Source organism: Lipotes vexillifer, unplaced genomic scaffold (assembly GCF_000442215.2).
Source record: "Lipotes vexillifer unplaced genomic scaffold, Lipotes_vexillifer_v1.1 scaffold190, whole genome shotgun sequence".
Lineage (NCBI taxonomy): Eukaryota > Metazoa > Chordata > Mammalia > Artiodactyla > Lipotidae > Lipotes > Lipotes vexillifer.
Window position 1 is genome coordinate 4065705 of NW_006794958.1, and position 21737 is coordinate 4087441.

A 21737-nucleotide genomic window follows, 5' to 3' on the forward strand; every position below is an offset into this window, starting at 1 on the left:
GTGTATGGGCTCCTTCAAAGGCCCTAATTTTGTATCCAAAATTATTTTATTTTTCTCTAAAAAATTACCTAAAATTGCATAAACTCTGCAACCACAAAACATGAATCCAACCCTGGGTCCAGGGATTAAATATGAATCATTACCAGATATTAAGTGTAGGGGTAGGGAGGTCTCTTTCTGTGGGAGACCAAAGCTAAACCACTAAGACACAATTAAGAGAATATATCATTAACTAACTATGGACTACAGCAGTAGACACCAGAATGTTATATATGAACAGGACCAATCAAAATTTATAGGACCAAAGCAAGATGCCCTACTGCAAGGCAGCATAATACCAGAAGTCTTCTCTTCATCCAAATGCCATGATGACTATAAAATTTCTCTATGCACACGTGTAATCTCTGTGAAGGGAAGAAGGAGGTTTGAAGATGGAGTTGAAAATTTGAATTAACTGAATATGTACTTAATGTAATATTCATGGATCTAAATGTTTATTGAGAAAAATGAAATTGCAGTAAAATAAACTGACCAGAGAATTTAAGTTAGATCATTCCAGAATAGGCCCAAAATATAAAATAATACATATACAATGGAATATTACTCAGCCATAAAAAGAAACAAAATTGAGTTATTTGTAGTGAGGTGGATATACCTAGAGTCTGTCATACAGTGTGAAGTAAGTCAGAAAGAGAAAGACAAATACCGTATGCTAACACATATATATGGAATCTAAGAGAAAAACAAAAAATATCATGAAGAACCTAGGGGTAAGATGGGAATAAAGACACAGACCTACTAGAGAATGGACTTGAGGACATGGGGAGGGGGAAGGGTAAGCTGTGACAAAGTGAGAGAGTGGCATGGACATGTATACACTACCAAACGTAAAATAGATAGCTAGTGGGAAGCAGCCGCATAGCACAGGGAGATCAGCTCAGTGCTTTGTGACCACCTAGAGGGGTGGGATAGGGAGGGTGGGAGGGAGGGAGATGCAAGAGGGAAGAGATATGGGAACATATGTATATGTATAACTGATTCACTTTTTTATAAAGCAGAAAGTAACACACCATTGTAAAGCAATTATACTCCAATAAAGATGTTAAAAGAAAAAGAATACCATGTTCAAATTGTTATTTCTGTGATATATGTGAATAATTTTACTTTTATTTCTGCTTCACTTAATATCACCTTAATCATTAAACATATTGTATTTCATATTTTCTGTACTTTAAATTTTAATTACTACTTCTCTTTTAAGAATTACCTGTTAATACAAAGAGACATGTCATTATTACTCATTTCCTAAATTGATTTTTAAACTTTTATTTTCCAGTTTTAACTTTTACACTTTCCCATAGAAATTTTAGTTGTTATTCTTGTTGATTTTTTGCCACGTATCTGTTTTGCATTAATTTTATTTCAAATTTTACGTAATAAATCTCTTGTAATTTAGGCATATTTTATTATTTTATTGCTATTGATACATATTGTTTCATATAAGCATAAACTATTGAAAAAATGGAAAACTCTAGAAAATTATATAGGAAACAAAAATCATCTCTTGTTTCCTACCTGTCTTTTGTCTCTAAGTACAAATATAGTTATGTTCTTTCTCCAAGAAAGAACTGATTTTAAAGTGTACAAACTCTTTAATTTTGTTTTTCTACATATTAAATATTTTTAATGTGATCTTTTATGGGCAAATATTTTAAAATATAGCTTCTACTAATAATAAATATAATGTTTCACCAAATTTTTGAATTTTATGTCATTTCCAGCTTTTGCTGTTACAGAAATGTTATTATAATATTTGGTCCAATACAGAAATTATATTGTGTAAAGTAAATTAGTTTCTGAGTATATCTGGATTATTTTCAGTCTTCCATAAATTACTGTTTATAAGGTCTCTTCTTTCTCTTAGATTCTGCTAGTGCAAGAGAATCAATCTACCAAATGCCATAATGTCAGAATTTGACATTTATACATAAATACCTAAAAGCTTCATGTAGTAAATGAACATGTCTATCTAAAAGCTCGTTTGTAATATTTTGTATTTTTAGACTCAGTTACAGATAGACTTTGTGGGAGGATAAAACATAGAGTTTTTGTTCTTATTATTTTTATAAAAAGAATAAAAGGAATTCTATTTTCTTCATTCTTGGAGGGTAGTTAAGCTTTGTGTTCTGAGTCCATCTAAACTTGGTAAGTGACTAAGAGGTTTTTTTGTTTGTTTTGGTGTTGTTTTAAATTTTAGGACATTCAAACTGAAATTGTTATGTACTCAAATGAAAGTTTCCACATTTTTTGTTGATTTGTTTTGGGTGGTGTTTACCAACGAAAATAAAGTTTTACTGTTGTTGTTTTCAGAATTTTCCTAATTCTGGGGAACAGATTTTTATTTTTCAGCTTTTCAGTATATTGGAGTACAGAGAACAACCTGTCTGTCCATGTGTGGTGCCGTGGAAGTAGAAGACTGGAAGTGAGAATGTCTACAAGGTATGATTAGGGAAGCTTGAAATTAGAGTCAGGTTCCACCTAAGCAAAGACCCCGGAGATCTTAAACAAACCTTGACAAAAAATATTTGCCTTTTGAAGATGAGCACAACAGCCGTGGCCAGGGAGGACCAAGACCAGGGTATCTTTTTTGAATAATTATGACAGCTGAGGCTATTGAATAATCCTAGGTAGGAGGAGGTCCCACCATCTCCTGAACATTGAGATATAATACTCTGTCCACTGGGAAGGTATGACTTCAAAGTAATTTTTTTCAATTGAAGTAAATAAATACATGTGCAGTTGAGTGGTAATCACTTTTGATATATCTTCTGATATGTTTTGTATGTGATAACACTGCAATAATATCCATAGAAAAAGTTGAATTTCTGCTAGCCATACTTGCTTTCCTATTCCAGGGAATTTATGGGAGACCTCCTTGTTAGACTTTTACCCTAAAAATTGAAGCCGTCCCCTTAGTATACCAATAATCTCCCTTCTCAATAGAAAATCCTTACTGCCAAGGAAATTTCAAGAAATAATTAGCAGATATGTGAATTTTATCATACTACATAACTATGAATTTCTTTTGAACCTCTGCTATCTATTCTCTTGTTGATATTTATCTTTTTATTCAGTACCATAATAGCCCACTTCCTGAGTCTCCTGGTGTTTGAGGAAACAACACTCTAGCTTACTTGTTCTAGAAGCAAACGCTTCCTAGTCAATCTCTGGCACCAAAAATATGTTTTCCTAGCTTCCCTGTTTCACTGTGTCAGAAGTTATTCTTCATTTTATCTGAAAAATCTATCCAACTTTTAAAATTTACACTTTTATTGCCTCTGCCTTGATTAGATTCCCTCATTGTATTCTGTTCTTCCCTTATCATTGTAGATCTCTTTGTAGTCAACTCTGTTGGACAGCTATCTTTCATTCCCTTACTGCTTTATTCATTTTATCTCCATTCAGAGAATATCTTTGTGAAGCAAGCTGCTTTTCTATTAAATATACATAAGGACCATTAATGTCAATTCAGCAGAAGTCTTGGTCTGCTGGAAAAGGGATGCATATAATTCACATGTAGTTGGGGAGTTGATTATTAATCACATTTCCTGGCAATGATGGTTTTTAATAAATTATGTCTCAACCTTTTAAGTTTGTGGGCTGAGCTTTGCATGAATACACATTCACAATATCTAGCACCAAGTACCAAAGAAACGGCTATTAGTGACATCACTGAATCACTCACCTCGACAAATCTCTTGTAGTCATATATGTTATGTTTTAAAGTTTTGAGGTTTGGAGGTTTTTTCCCTATGAACGCTTAACTTTTTTTTTAAGTTATTTTTTTTTTTCCGGCAGCAGATGAGACATGTACTTTGAAGAAACATTGTAGCTGCTACTTTTCAGAGCCTTGCTCAATGCTAATAGAAGTTTGGAGTAATCCAGTGATAAAGAGGTATATGACACATCAAGGGTAGATACACTCAGATAATACTTTGTTTTGGAAATGAGACTCTGGGTTCTTAACAAAAAGGAAAGTGCAAAAACTTTTTGTTCTTTGATTTAGTTTTTATGTACCCTAAATAAGGAGAAATTGAGAGAGAGATGTCAGGGAAAAGGAATTTAAGGTCTGACTTTATGAAAACATATTATGGGAAAGAATAAGTAAGTAAATACCAATCTATCAAATACAGTGGAATGTTATAACTTTATTAGATTGTTTCCTAGTGGATTTTATGTTTCAGCCTCTCCATATGCTGTATAGTTTATTATTTGGATAAGGAGTTCTATTTTGATTAAATGTTTTATTTAATTTACTGTATCTTCATCCTGCAAACAGTGACTTCATGTTAGGCATCAGGCCATGTTATTAGGAATATAAAGTCAACAAGGCCACAGTCCTGGCTCTTAAAGGTGTTTCCAGTGTAGTAAAAGGCAGTGACAAATAAGCCTTTACAACATATTGTAAGTGCTACGACCAAGGAATGCACAGTTTTATTATAGTATAGATTTGGGCCTGCAGATCCAAATTTTAGGTTGTAGAATACTTCCTGGAAGAGGTGATATTTGGGCTGAATTTTGAAAGATGACATAATATTTTAGTTTAACAAATACCCTTTTTATGTAGTATAAGTAAAGCACCACCACATTATTACTCTAGCTTGGCTATATTCCTATCATTTCTGTCTGGTACCTTGTCTCCTTTCGTGTGCCATAATAAAGTGCCATTGCCTCTTGGTGGACTCTACTTCACACTGTTGGCATGAGGGACATGGGGAAGTAACTGATTTCAGAGCCTATGTTACATTGATTTAATTTCATTTCAATTCTCAAATTCTTAATTTGCTTCACTTATACAGATAGTGTTGCTTGGTGTGCTCTACATGAATTGTAGTCTAACAAGTTAATTTTTTCCCATTGTTCTTAAAGTTAAATATCCAAGAGACCTAACCAACAACAGTGTCAGGTTACCTTTGATAATAGTTCGGATGTTCTCATTTTAGACCAGGCATGCCTAGAGATCAATGGGTAAGTAAATGTCAAATAATGATTTTGTGCTTTTGTTACAATTCCCAACGTAAGGAAGATGATTAGCTGGTTTATGAACCAAAGGTTTAATAAATTCCAATATATTGATTGACAGCAATGTCTTTATTTCCTGTCTTCTAACAACAAGCAGTGGTTCTTAATGGAGGAGGGGTGAGTTTGTTCTCCTTCTCCTCCCTTCACACTCACTGAGGGACACTTGTTAGTATCTTAAGACATTGTTGGTTTTCACAACTTGAAATAGGTGTACTATTATCATTTAGTGGGTAGAGACCAGGGATGCTGCTAACCATTCTGCAATGCATAAAATGACCCCTCAGAACAAAGACTTATCTAGTCCCAAACTGTGATAGTTGTAAATTTGAGGAAGCTTGCAACAAAGTAATACAGTTTTTCTTTTGTGTTCCAAAAAACAACCTTTCTGCACTTCATCTTGCTCATGTTACATCATTAGCATAAATACATTTACATTCTTTTCATTAGTAAAAATTAAATGTACAAGCTATAACATTTTTAGACTTTGTAAGATGAGAAAGGAAGTTTACAAGAGAAGCCTACAGTATTTTTAAGCTTATGAAAGATGATGTAATCTTAAAGATTCTAATTTTTCCATAACCCAAAGATTTTTGCTACATAGTTTGTAAAACCATGAGAATCTTGGCTGCTTGCCTAGTATGAGATGAGAATGTAGATGCTGCTTTGTAAGCATTTATGTGAGTTCAGATTGTGTAGATAACAGTGCACTCTTTGGCACTATCAGACACAAATAATCTTTACTGACATGGGTCTTTTTACAAGTCCTCCATACATACATAACGTGTCTTTTCTGGTATCAATAAAACAAATAAAATAGTCATTTGAGACCTATCTTGTGCAGTAACAATAATTTTCATGGTTATTTAATTTGAGACTTGTCAAAGAGAAATCACACTGGGCGCTTTTAAGCAAGGAAGCCTTTATTCAAGACTATTGCAGTAGGAGTCACAGCTATTGCAATAGAGGAGAGATTGAACTGGATTTTCCTGAAACAAAAAATTGAAGAATTTTTAAATATTTGGGGTGAGTTAATGGAAAAGTACTGACATTAAGAAGGAGGATGGTGAATGGGATTAAGCCATCTGTGTTTGCTAATTGTCACTGAAATTAGGTTCCTACCCTCTCACTGAAACTGAGAAATAGAAGTGCTATCCCCTCTGATGATTACATTTCAAAGGGGTGCTCCCAAGTTCTCAAGAAAGATGTTTTCTGGGTTATGGAAGATTTACATCTCAAAGGAGCAGAGAAAGTATTTACAATTGCCAGTTTTCTAAAGTAAATGCTCCAAGAAAAGGGAAGTCTTGGGCCTATAGTCAGGAGGTAAAATGTCTCAGGTTTAGTTAAGCTGAGAGGAACATGAAGACCATCATGGTTAGACTCTAGTAAAACAAATCATTAGTTAGGAAAGATTGAACTAACAGCATGGAATTCTACTAATTTTATAAACAATATATTCAAAATTGTATAAAGATGACTTTTAATATGAATACCAGTACCTATTTTTGAATGTTTAAAGTCTTAATGTATTTAGAATTTTAAAGTAAGAAGTATGCATTTTATAAAATGAAAAGATACCTATGGAGGGAAATATTAAGTCTCTGATGAAAGATGAAATAAACATTAATTTGAAAACCAACATCTTCCATTATCTGCATTTGGGTATCAGAATTATTTTCATCCTGACTTTATGTTGTTTCACAGATATTACTGAACGTTTTCTTTGTTCCCAGGCTTTTTCTTATTCCAACCTCTTGTAAAATGGAAGGTTGTTTTCTAGTGTGGCAGGCTTCTCAGATGGTCCCCAAGATTCCCATATCTTTATGTACTCATACTGTAGAATATTCTCCCCATGAAGCTGGACAGGACCCATGAATATAATAGAACGCTTGTTCCCTTGGTTAGGTTACATCATATAGCAAAGGTAATGCAATAGACAATCCCATGATTACATTATATTTTGTGTGACTTCGTTGTAGTGAACTGAAGAAAAAATTTCCTATTGGCTTTAATGAAGTTAACTACTTTAAAGTTACATGGCTGGGATCTGAGGGATGGCCTCTGTGAGCTGAAAACCACCCCCGACCAGCATCCAGCAAGAAACAAGGGACCTCATTCCTATACCACAAGGAGCTAAATTCTGTCAACAACCAATTCCAATTCTGAGCTCACCTTGGAAGAGAACACTGAGCCCTCAGGTAAGACCATAGTCACAGGTGACATCTTGATTTCAGTCTGATAAGACCCTGAACAGAGAACCTATGTAACCAATGTTCTGATACACAGAAACTGTGAAATCATAAATTTGTGATGTTTTAAGCAACTAAAATCATGGCAACTTCTATGCAGCAATAGAATATTAATATATCTAATAGTAGATATATATATATAGATATATATAGATATATATATGTTTTTTGTTGAAGTATAGTTCATTTACAATATTATGACAGTTTCAGGTGTACAGCATGGTGACTCAGTTTTTTGCAAATTATATTGCATTATAGATTATTAAAAGATATTGGGTGCAATTCCCTGTGCTATACAGTAAATCCTTGCTGCCTATCTATTTTATGTATCCTGGTTTGTATCTGTTAATCTCATGTCCCTACTTTGCCCCTCCCCTACTTCCTCTTCCCTTTGGTAACCTTAATTTTTTTTTTATGTCTGTGGGTCTGTTTCCATTTTGTGTATATTTTAGATTCCACACATAAATGATATCATATAGCATATGTCTTTCTCTGACTTACCTCGCTAATCATAATATTCTCTAGTTGCATCCATGTTGCTGCAAATAACATTATTTCATTCTTTTTATAGCTGACTAATATTCTATTAGATATATAGAGCACATCTTCTTAAGCCATTCATCTGTTGATGGGCACTTGGGCTGCTCCCAAGTCTTGGCTGTTTTAAATAGTGGTGCTATGAACAGTGAAGTCATATATCTTTTCAAATTAGTGTTTTCATCTTTTCCAGATATATACCCAGGATTAGAGTTGCTGGATTATATGGTAGTTCAATTTTTAGCTTTTTAAGAAACCTCCATACTGTTTTCCATAGTAGCTGCATCAATTTACATTCCCATCAACAGTGTAGCAATGTTTTTACTGCAAATGATTTTTCAGTCTGTGCAGACTGAATATCAGTAATTCAGATTTTAAATATTATCATCTTTATCAGCTGTTTTTCTAACAACAGTTGTTTTCTCCAATGAAGTTCATGAAATACACCTTGCTGTAGTTATTACAAAAGGAGGGCATTCCTTTCTCTTTTCATGATCATACTTAATTAGCATTTCTCTCTGTGTGTCTTTGGCCAGATGACTTTGTTCAGTATTCTAGCCATACTAGTGTGGTGATAGAAGTCTTTATAGATGTGTTGCTCAGACAAGAATAACTTAGACATTGTGGACCAAGCTGAAAATGGATTTTCCTCTTTGGATAGAAACACAGGTCCAGTTAAAATTTATATGAAATGCTATTAAATGTTCAGTCAGGCATTTTGGTAACTCAAGATTTCCTCATTCAAATAGTTTATGCTAAAATCATGAGCAAAAATAATACAAGTTTCATAAGAAAGGACATGATTTAATATTAAACCAGTTTCATATTTCATATTAGAAAAATGTAGTTTGCATTATTAAAATACTTTCTATCAAAATAGAATGAGAAAATGAGACTGAAATTTTCTTTTTTGGGAAGACAGTCTTCTATGCTCCTGCAATTATGTGAATTACATTAAATTTTCTAGGAAAATAAGGACAGTTGGAAACATAAGAATGATTTGAGAATGGACCAAGGTAAAGAATTTTATCTGATATCCAGAGCCACTTGCTGAATAATGCTGAGTTTGGTTACTAAACTAAAAAGGAATGCCATTGTCTTAACCACGTGTCACCCTCTTTGTTCCATCTCCATTCTGTTTACTATCTTTTAAGTTTACATTTAATAGAATTAATATCTGACACATTGAGTGACTCAATTTTGTTGACTTGAACTTTGTCCTCAAGGTTTTAATGATGTAATCCAGCTCACTCCAGAGAAGCTATTTCTGCACTCTGTAGAGCTATGTAATTTTCTTGTTAGATAATATCTAAATGTAATGTGTTTGAAATGATCCCCATACCTAGAGTAATTTGTATACATGACACTGTTCATTCTCAATTCTTGCTAAGGTGTAAGTAAGTAAACATAAATATTCTGGTATGTGCATACCTAAGAGTCATAGGGACATAGATATATACATAAACAAATACATACATTAGAATACATATAGAGATACACATAAAATAGTTTGTCTTTAAAAGTAAATGTAACGACATTTAGATATCCTTCAAATCACTGAAGTTGGGGGAATAGAACATTCATTCTAAAAATGAAAAACACAGTGTGAGTTAGTAGAAAGTGGAGTAGCTTGGGAATAATTGGATTTAAGTTGTCTCATTTTTGTCACTAGCTTGCTATATGATTTGGGGTAATTATCTAACTTATCTGGGTCCTAAATATCCCCAATCATAAAATGAGAGGGTTGGATAATACCAGAATATGTCCCTAATGGTTCTTGTGGAACATATATTCTCCTTGAGATAATAATAGTATTCTGCAGGCAAGAAAAAAGTGTGCTGTGGTCAAATAAGTTTGGAAATGCTGAGTTAAACAGAGTAAAAGAGCTTTCTTCAGTGCATGACTTTTTAGGGTCTTTAAAATGCTAATGTGCATTGAAACTCTGTGATGAATTTTACTATTCAGTGATTCTCCAACTCATTTTACCAACTTATTTTTAATATATTTTTTGCATAAAACCAGATAAAATCCAGTGGGGTCAGTGTTTTCTGAAACAAATTTTGGGAAAAATTACTCCAGAAATCTTATTGGTAAAAAGCAAGAGAAATAGCATACCCTAAAAATAACCATAATACTCATATATTACCTACCCAGTGAATGAATTTTTGCATGTAAAGTGAATGATAAACTGAGTGTATGCAGAAAATGTTTTAATGTTATTTAATATAAAAGATATCTGCCATGATGACTCTAATTTACTCTTCATTGTGTTTAAATATATCCCTTTTTATTGAGGTAGGATCAAAGCTTTAAAATTTCTTAGTTAAAGTAGGATTCTCTAACATTTCTGAGTTCTTTAGTCAATTTATCAGCTAAGCTGTATACTTTAATTCATCTCTCTCTCTCTGTGCATATACATATATATATATGCATATGTACATTATATACATAAAAGATATATACATATCTTTTCCATTTAACAAGCACAATTTAACACAATGATTTTCAATCAATGATTGTTTAATCACTGTTTATACTAAAGGACTCATTAGCTTGAAAATTATATAATTCTTCAAAAATGTGTCTCTTTCAGTACAGACCTAATTACCTAAGAAATTCTTCTTAAGAAATGTTAACTGATGAAGTAAAAGTAAATAAGGAATGTTTATAGTAACCTATTTTTAAAATTAGTAGACTTTACTTTTTAGAGCAAGTTCCAGATCTACAGGAAAATTAAGCAGAAAGTACAAAGTTCTCACTTACTCTCTTTCCTGTACCCTGTTTTCCCTTTCATTGATATCTTGCATTGGTGTGATATGTTGTTACATTTGATGAACCAATATTGATACATTATTATTAACTGAAGTACATAGTTTACATGAAGTTTCACTATTTATGTTGTACAGCTTTATGGTTTTGCCAAATGCATAATGCCGTTCATCTCCCATTACACTATCTTTTTAACTCAACACAGCTATCAGAGTGATCCTTTTAAATTGTAAGACAAATCATGTCAGTGCTCTGTTAATAACCCTTCAATGTCTTCCAATTTTATAAAAGTAAAAATTGAAAGAGATACTTTAGATTCAGTGATACAAATAGGATGAAAATAAAAGTTTGAAAATATGTATACCATGGAAAGACAAAGAGCAAAACAAAAACACTGGAACATCTCTTAAAATATACTTTAAGAGGAAAACAGTTTTATTTTGAAGAATAAAAGGGATATAGGTAGATAGATCAATATAGCTTGATAAAGATATGAATAGGGCTTCAAAATACATGAAGCAAACCTTTACATAATTGAAAGGAGAAATAGGCAATTCAACAATAATAGTTGGAAGCTTCGATATCCCACTTTCAACAATGGATAGAACTACCAAGCAGTAGATCAACAGGAAATAGAAGACTTGAATAACACTAAAAACCAACTAGCCCTAACAGACATTTATAGAACACTTAACCAATAACAGATGAATAAATATTATTACCAAGTGAACACAAAACATTCTTCAAGATAGACCATATGGCCTTCAAGATAGGCCATAACATGTTTTAATAAATGTAAGTGAACTGAACTCATACAAAATATATTCCATGATGACAAAGGAGTTAAATTAGAAGTCAATTATAGAAGAAAATTTGGATAACTCACAAATCTGTGGAAGTTGAACAACACACTTCTAAATATCCAATGATTCAAAGAAGAAATCACTAAAGGAAAAACAGAATGTAGTTTAAGATAAATAAGAATGAAAGTATAACAAGAAAACTTATGGGATACAGTTAAAACAGTGCTTAGAAGAAACTTATAGCTGTGCATACCAATATTTAAAAAGATATAAAATCAATAACCTAGCATTCCATCTTTTAAAAAAAGAGCAAACTAAGCCCAAAGCATGCAGAAGGAAATAAGTAATAAACATTACAGAGGATATAATATTAAAAGAAATAAAGAATAGAAAACCAGTAGAAAAAACAAAATAAAAATTTAGTTTTTAAAATGATCAATGAAATTGGGAAATCTTTAGCTAGACTGATGAAGAAAAAATCAGAGAATACTCAAATTATTAAATCAGGAATGAAAGATGGTGCACCACTACCAATCTTAGAGAAATAAAAGGCATTATAGAAAATTGTGTTTAAAAAATATATGTCAGTAAATTAGATAACTAAAATGAAGTGGATTCCCTTTTCTCCACACCCTCACCAGCATTTATTGTTTGTAAATTTTTTGATGATGGCCATTCTGACTGGTGTGAGGTGATATCTCATTGTAGTTTTGATATGCATTTCTCTATGATTAATGATGTTGAGCATTGTTGGTGGGAATGTAAATTGATACAGCCACTATGGAGAACAGTATGGAGGTTCCTTAAAACACTAAAAATAGAACTACCATATGACCCAGCAATCCCACTACTGGACATATACCCTGAGAAAACCAAAATTCAAAAAGAGTCATGTACCACAATGTTCATTGCAGCTCTGTTTACAATAGCCAGGACATGGAAGCAACCTAAATAAATGCCCATCAACAGATGAATGGATAAAGAAGATGGGGCACATATATACAATGGAATATTACTCAGCCATAAAAAGAAACAAAATTGAGCTATTTGTAGTGAGGTGGATGGATCTAGAGTCTGTCATACAGAGTGAAGTAAAGTCAGAAAGAGAAAAACAAATACCATATGCTAACACATATATATGGAATCTATAAAAAAAAAAAAAAGGTCACGAAGAACCTAGAGGCAGGACAGGAATAAAGGCGCAGACCTACTAGAGAATGGACTTGAGGACACAGGGAGTGGGGAAGGGTAAGCTGGCACAAAGTGAGAGAGTGGTAGTGGTATGGACATATATACACTACCAAATGTAAAATAGATAGCTAGTGGGAAGCAGCCGCATAGCACAGGGAGATCAGCTCAGTGCTTTGTGACCAGCTAGAAGGGTGGGATAGGGAGGGTGGGAGGGAGGGAGATGCAAGAGGGAAGAGATATGGAGATATATGTATATGTATAACTGATTCACTTTGTTATAAAGCAGAAACTAACAACCATTGTAAAGCAATTATACTCCAATAAAAACGTTAAAAAGAAAAAAAAAGGAATAGAGCAAGAAAATATTAAAACAACAGAGTGCCATTATAGAACAGACATATAGTAGGATCAAGTTTTAGAATAGTAATATCTGTGAATGTACAATGCACTCCATTTAGAATACGGAGGCGCACGGTAATGATTTTGTCTAAGGGGTTTTCAGTGTATCATGGTATCTTTTATAATGGTCAGTGTTCAGTCTAATACTTGATACAAATTAGTTGAAGTGACCCACTCAGGGCTGTTTGGTGCATAGACACAGACTTGGCTTTATTTGTTCCCTCTAACTTCACACTGTACATCAGTGTATACTGTTTGTAGTGAACTCTGAAAATAATATCCTGAAGGAGGACAGAATCTAATATGGTAGAAAAATATATGTACATAGCCATAATCCAGGACAGACTATGTTAAGTGCCTTAAAACACAAAGTGCTATGGTTTTACAAAGAGAATATTGAGAGAAATTCATCCCACCTTTGAAAATATAGTGTGCCTCTGGGCCTCACATAGTAATAAACTTTTGCTGAGAATGACATATGTTTATAGGCCAGTGCTGCTATATTTATTACTAATGGTAAGTTTTATGGTTATAAAATTGCAGTAAGCGTTTTGAGAATATATTTTAATACTGTGATTTTTTAAATAACAAACAAGAATGACTCCATTAATCACTGAAAATTGAACTAATACTATTAATAAATTTTACTGCTTTAAGTTTAGAAGAAATTGAAGAAATAAAATTTTGCAGTAGTTCTATTGGGAATACACACTGTAACAAATATACAAGTGAAAATAATCCTTAAAAATATTAAGAAAATCTTGATTTGTATCCACCATGGTTGTTCTTCTCACCTGAAGAAACTGCTTTATTTAAAGGATTTTAGCTGAGCTTCTTAAACTGTTCTATTTGAAAACTTTGTAACAACTTTGCTGCCTATAGAGGTATTAGCCGAGACAAACTTGTGAAGTCATTACTGGGATTATAACTATGGGTCATTGAGGGGCACCAGTATTTTTGTAGGAGGCAATGATTACCTAACGATTTGAAAATGCATGTCCATGTACATTCTGGAAGTATTACTCCCATTATAGAATGCCCTTAGAATGGCTTGAAATATTCTAGCAAAGGAACTGAAAGCTAGTAGGACCTTATTATTGATGAGTACAGAGGCAAGGACTCCTCAAGGCTTCCACTACTCCTAGGAAGAGAATCAGACTAGAAGCACTGCAGGAATTAAACCAAGCTGGTACATAGAAGTTCATAGAAGAAGGAAACTTTGTCATTTGAAGATTCCAAAAGCCTCAGTATCTAATCAGGCAAAAATAAACCTTGAAATGAAGATATAACCTCAAGGGTGATCTTTAGGGTATACATTTATTATTTTGTTTCTTTTTCTCCCAAGTTTCCAACTAGGTTGTAAGAATAACTTTATTATTATCTAATTTACTTAATTAGGTATAGAAATCCATACAAGTAGAAATGGGTTTATGTCTACTTGGGACAGATTCAAAGGTAAACTGGCCGTAATATTTCACTTGTGAAGTTTTATTTGAACATAACTATCTAACATACATAATATCATCATATAGAAGATGTATTTATAATTCAAAACAGAAGTATTCTATCAGATGTTTTTACTAACTATAGTATGAATGGTAACCAACATATGGAAATTACTGCAAAATCAATGTTACTCTAACTCCATAATATACTTTGTCTCACTTAAACTAGTTCTTCAGTGGAAGTGTTTAGATGTCGATAACAGCGTCCATACTCATGATGTTTTATTTTTAAAATATTATATAAAATTTTGTTAGTAAATGATGGGTCTTGGACCTGGGCCTTATTTTAAATGTCTATTAAATTGATAAATATTTTTGAATGCCCCTCCTTTTTTATGCTAAGTTTACAAAGTTGAGAAATGTTTGTTCTTTCTCTCACCTTATAGCTAGGAAGAGAAGGCAAAGGTATGCACACATAATTTGCAATTTAGTATGATAAATACAATAAGAGATGCAAATAGAGGGAGATTTTGGACCAGAGAAGAGGGAACAACTCTATCTGACTTTTGCAGCAAGAAAATATTTTTTTGAGCTAGAGTAGCAATTATTCAGGGCCTTAAGAAATAAGTAGAGGAAAAATGTTCTGTAAGAAATGTCCACAGCATTTATTGAAAATGAGGGGGAACAAGAATGACCATAGCATAAGATTTACATTATAACAATTCAAAGTATTAATTCAGTGGCTTGATTACATTCACAATGTTATGGAACTGTCACCAGTATTTCCAAAATTATTTTACCACTTAAAAAATAATTGTTTACCCATTACACAAAAATTCCCCATTTATTCCTCCTGGGAGGGAGGCTCCTGGTAATCTGCTTTGTTTACCAATGCATTTTTTTCTAGGCTAGATTTTTAATCTGAATGGAATCATCCAATATTTGCAATTTTGTGTCTGGCTTATTTCACTTAGCATAATGTTTTCAAGGTTCATTCATGTTGTAGCCTGTGTCAGAATTTCATTCCTTTTTAGGTTGAATACTATTCCATTGTTTATTTGTACCATATTCATTTATTCATTCATCGATTGATGCACATTTGGATTGCTTCCACCCTTTGGCTACTGTGAATAATGCTGCTATGAACATTGGTGTACAAATATCTGTTTGAGTCCCTGCTTTAAATTCTTTTGATTTTTACCTAGGAGTGGACTTGCTGGGCCACATGGTAATTCTACTTTCAACATTTTGAGGAGCTCTCAAACTCTTTTCACAGTGGCTGCACCATTCTACATTCCCACTAACAATATATGACATTTCTATTTTCAATACATCTTTGTCAATCCTTGTTGTTTTTCTGCCTTCGTTGTTGTTATAGCCATCCTACTAGGTGTAACATGGTATCTCATTGTGGTTTTGATTTGTATTTCCCTAATACTAATAAGGTTGAGCATTTTCATGTGTTTATTGGCTGTTTCTTATCTTTGGAGAAATGTTGCAAGTGATGTTAGTCTATAGATTTATTTTGGTAAACTTCTAAATTAGTATTTTTATAAATGCTATAGTAATTCACAAACAACAATCTGGTAGTTTTCCTTCTTTTATATGCTTAAATAGCATTAAGGTTATTTGCTTTTTAAAGATTTATCAGGGTAAACTCATGACCATATAATTTCTTTAAGGGAGTGTATTTTTGAAACTTACTCTACTTATTCTATAAAAATTGTCTACTTAGACTTTTTATTAGTTTTTGGTGAACTTTGTTAAATTACATTTTCTAAGACATCTGTTGTTTATGCAGATTTTCATATTTATTTGCATAATGGAGATTATAGTGGAGATCAGAAACAGAAGGTAGTCATCACTGAATATATTTTATGTATTTGAATGGGATTATATAAGTATTTTACATAATTAAGAAAACTAAAACGAACTTCTTAAAAACCCTAAGAATTGAAAGTAAACTAAAATTAAAGAATCTTACTTCATATTGAATTGGTGGCACAATATTTTTATAAATAACTATTCCCAGAGATTCAAAATATACTGACAAACTGTACATAACTATTAGTGGGATATATGCTAGTAACAAAGAAATTGCAAAAAGGACTTCACTTATAATTAATAAAAATGATATTGTTTGTGAGACTGTTGATACTGTTGTTTTGAGGCTGTAGTGTATATATTTGGGGATAAAGCTAATGACTAGTTAAGTTAGTGTTAAGTTAGTGTTGAGAATAGCATTTTCAGCATGTTTGAGAGGAGATAGGGATTCAAGATTAATGAAGTTAACCAAACACTTTATATAATCCTACTTGTGTAGTGTAAGTCTTGGTATAAACTCATGATATATTTAATCTTTAACAGTATATCATAGATCTTTCTAAAAAAGACCTAAAAACAATGATGAACTTGATAGCACTGAATGCTCAGTCTCAAAATACTAGTTTCTACTAAGAGGAACCAGGACTCCTTGAATAAACTGATAATTACAGGTATGGGGTAGGAAATAAAGATGATGAGTTTGGAATATAATATATCAAAAAACCAAAAAACTATAAAAACTAATAGACATATCAAAAGGATTCAGGAGCCAGCTTCCCCAAAATTAAGCAATGAATATATATATACTTATATTTCTATGTATAATATCTGTTTATATGTAAATATTTATATAAAAATATGTATTAGTTGTATATAAATACACAAATACATGTATACATATATACTATCTCTCTCTATATATATATATTATATATATATACACACATTTAAGTGATTGAAACACATAAAATTAATCCATGATTTAATAATGACACTCTAAAAGGGAGAAAAGTGAAAGAAATAAAACTTCATTTGGAAGATTCTAGGGAAACTTTACACAATTCCAAAACTAGTAAAAAAAAAAAAAAAAAAAAAAAAAAAAAAAAAAAAGGAAAACATATCCCTGCATTTTCTATAAATTGGTACCTGAGATTAAAAGGAAAAAAAATCATAATGAGAAGTTTTTTAATAAAAATAATATGGCATATAAGTGAAGAAGAAATAATAGAATTAGAACATTGGCATATTGAAGCTCCTAATGATTTAATGTGTCTGGACAGTGTTATATACAGATGGCAATATCATGAAAAGAGAGAGACCACCAGACATTATGGGACTGCTTACAGAAATACACAACATAACAATAAAGAAACAAATGCATAGAGAAGAGATCAGATTTGTGGTTACCAGAGGCCTGGGCTGGGGAGAGGGGGAACTGGATGAAGGTGGTTAAAAAATACAAACTTGCAGTTAAAAGATAAATAAATACAAGAGGTATAATATACAACATGATTAATATAATTAATATTGCTGTGTTGTAAGAAAGTAGTGAACAGAGTAAATCCTGAGTTCTCATCAAAAGGAAAATTTTTTTTCTTTTCTTTTGTATATATATGAGATGATGGATGTTAACTAACCTTATTGCAGTAATCACTTCATGAAGTATGTAAATCAAATCATTATGCTGTATACCTTAAACTTATATAATGCTGTATGTCAATTATATCTCAATAAGACAGGAAGGAAGAAAAAAGAATCTCACCAAAAGAGAAAAATAAAATTTAAATCTGGTCAAGGCTCTAAGTCTAATTACCTTACCAATTTACAAGAAATACAGGAGTTGGATAAATAGGTTAAATCATAGTAAGAGGGCTTCCCTGGTGGCGCAGTGGTGGAGAGTCCGCCTGCCGATGCAGGGAACACGGGTTCGTGCCCCGGTCCGGGAGGATCTCACATGCTGCAGAGCGGCTGCGCCCGTGAGCCATGGCCTCTGAGCCTGTGTGTCCGGAGCCTGTGCTCTGCAACAGGAGAGGCCACAACCGTGAGAGGCCCGCGTACCGCAAAAAAAAAAAAAGAAAAAAAAAATCATAGTAAGAGGGAGTAATCAGCAAAATCCACATAATGGGAAACTGTATCAGAAAAATAGTCCATTTTCTTCAACAAATACAGAAAAAGAAAAGGGAATTTATAAAATTATGAGAACATTTTTAAAATAGGAAAAAGGAAACAAAATGTCAATGAAACTGAAAGACCAAAGAAATAGGCAAAATTACCCAGAGAATGATCAAATATTAAAGAAAGAAGGCATACATAAATAATATTATATATGTAAAAGGAATATAACTCTTCCTAGAGAAGTGAAATGTTAAAAGCAAATGTTATATAAGAAATTAATGCAAAAATTCTGAATCCTAGACAAATGTATATACTAAATATATGGACTTAAGAGAAAATAGACTATGAAAAGTTTTCTTGTCTACATTTTCCCAGGACAGGATATTTTTAGTTTTTAAGTTACCATGAATTTGATAGGTAAAAATTAGCATTTCATATCTATGTATATTTTTCTCCTGCAGGAGAGGGAGGTTATTTCCATATATATATGCATCATCTTCTTTTATTTAATATTTTATGAATTGCTTTTTTATATACCTTGCCAAGTTTATTTGTAATAATTCTTTATAGATTAAGGTTGTTAACATTTATTACGTATATTAATATTTTATGCCAATTTCTCATTTGTCTTTTTAAAGGACTCACAAATTTAATAACACTCCAGTTATTTATTCAAAGAAAAATTTACTTAATTCTTGATGGTTTAACTGCTCTTTCTTTGGAGCTAACACAGATAGTATTAAATTAATTAAATTAAATACCTTAACTAAAATTTAACGCAATCACTTAGTATAATGCAATCATTTAATATTCTGTTTAAGCAGTGTCTTCCTTGTTTAGATTTCTAGCATTGGGCTGAGGATAAGGGATATATAAAACACAATGGGATTACTTTTGGGGCCTTATGAGGGAAAGTATAAGCCAATTCCTTTAACAAAAAAACGAAAAAACACTATTGTATTTATTTTTTTATTTATTTGGCCACAGCCGTGTGGCTTGCAGGGTCTCAGTTCCCTGACCAGGGATTGAACCTGGGCCCTGGCAGTGAAAGCCCAGAATCGTAATCACTAGGCCACGAGGGAACTACCTAAATCAATTCTTACAGCTTCTTTCTTGGTACAGGTCCCTTAGGCTGCTTACAGGGGTTATTCTTGTAATCTTGTGGTGAGGTGGGATGGAAAGGGATGGGACTTTTTAGGAAAAGGAGGAAATCTGTGCGTCTGCCTTAAATTGTAAAATCCTTTATGTCTGACACTAAGGTTGACTTGGGAGGTGCAATGCAGTAGTCTTACCCAGAGGTAGAGGTAGGAGAATTGGGTATTGGTTGAGTGATTCAAATTCCTTCTGGGTGTGCAACAGCATATTAATTAACCTCTTTTTATTTTTAAGTACATGATCAACAGCATTCTAGTTACCTCAGGTGTGCACATGGACTAGGGAAAAATGAAATATGTTGTCTAAAATTACCCTAGCTAACTCAGAAACCATTCTGCCATTGCAGCAAATACAGAATGACGCCAAATCTGCCAGTCTTCATGAGTAACTTTTTTTTGCAAGTAACTATGAAAGACATGAACTAATATAGCTAGTTAATATTACCAACAATATTCACATAAACTTATAGACAATTTGCAATAATAGTGTTTTTAATTTTCAAGTTATTTGTTGCAAATATAGTGAACATCAATGTTAACATGTTAACTCTATTACAAATATTTGAAATCATGACGGACTTTTTATTTAAAATCTAGACCCCCAAGTACAACTACCCCAAATTTTCCCCTCCTATTTGCTTCCCTCAGAACACGGAGATACATGGATGTCCATGACTCTAATTATTTGAAACTGACATAAGATTCTTTGAAACTAGTAGAGTATGAAAAGCCTGTGTGTATAGATTTATGTGTATATGTTGTCTGTGTGACATGCATGTATAATGTGCATACGTGTGTGCATGATACCATACCTGCGGGATCTTAATTCCCCGACCAGGGATTGAAGCCATGCTCCCTGCAGTAGAAGCGCAGAGTCTTAACCACTGGACTGTCAGGGAAGTCCCCATACATGCTTTTTGTGCATTCTGTATGTATGTGTATATTGCTTCAAATCAAGTATCAACTTGGCTGCCTTCAGTGAATATTGTAAACCAACAGAAGCATCTGTTTGCTGTAATCTCTGCTCAAGAGAACCTGAGGCCAAGTTAACAGTTGCTAAAACCAAACTATATCACAGTTATATGCAAAGATTAATCATCATGTGATATTTAAACCTCAGTGGGGCTGATACACTTTCATCAGCTGCACATGGATAATATACTTTCAACATGAAATTCTTAGCATATGAAAACAATCTCACAAAAGTCACTTGGTAAATAATCACTAGAAAATAATAGGAGAAAGAAGGTTTTTTTATTGTTAAAGCATATTAATTTTTAATTTATATTAACTGACATTTTAATATTTAATTTAAAAAATATTTAAGTTTCTGTTCTGAGACTAAACTGCTAATATCACAGACTAATTGCAGAGTGTTATTTTTACTTGTGTGTCTCATTATACTATGCGGATAAATGCGAGAAAGAAAATCTGTCCTATGGAAATTATGTTCACTCTGTTCAAGTTTTTCTATTTTAACATCTTTAGATTTATCTAGTTTTCCTAATACAAAATAATCAACTTTACTTGTAGTTCAACAAAATTATTCTTTACAAATTTAAGGCTTTACTTCTACTTATAAAGGCGTATTTTTCTAATATTGCTTTTAGAAAGGCAGTTAGATAAATCCTGCTATTCATCTGATGAGAGGTACAAAATATAGGGCTCAAAATGAGCTGCCAGTAACTTAATTGTGTTAATTTAGCTCAATTTTGGCAAGCATTCTTAAAATATTGAAAGATAGAACTATATGTTGTTTTGTTGTATAATTATTGATAGCTGTCTTTCAGTGCAGGGAAAAATGCAAACTTTGAATAACGACTAAAAGCTACTTTCCCTAAAACATTAGAACATTAGAATATGCCATAGGATATTTTAAAGATATTTTAAAGATATTTGGGGGGCATTTTATAAATTCTGAACTCAAATTTCAAAGTACTATAAGAAAAAGTCTACTGAATTTGTGCAAGCTTTATGTAAAAGGGGAGGGACAAGACTGGGAGAAAGAGGTATGTAAGTGTTAAGCACCAGGGATAAAGTTGAGTTTACCTCCCAGGGTTTAGCGGTTGCTCCCTCTGTCGTGATGTCTATGACAGTGTAGGTTCATGTTTGTATGTTGAAAGAGATAGTGAACATATGTTTTTGCACAGTTGTGGGAAACTGAAAGCATTT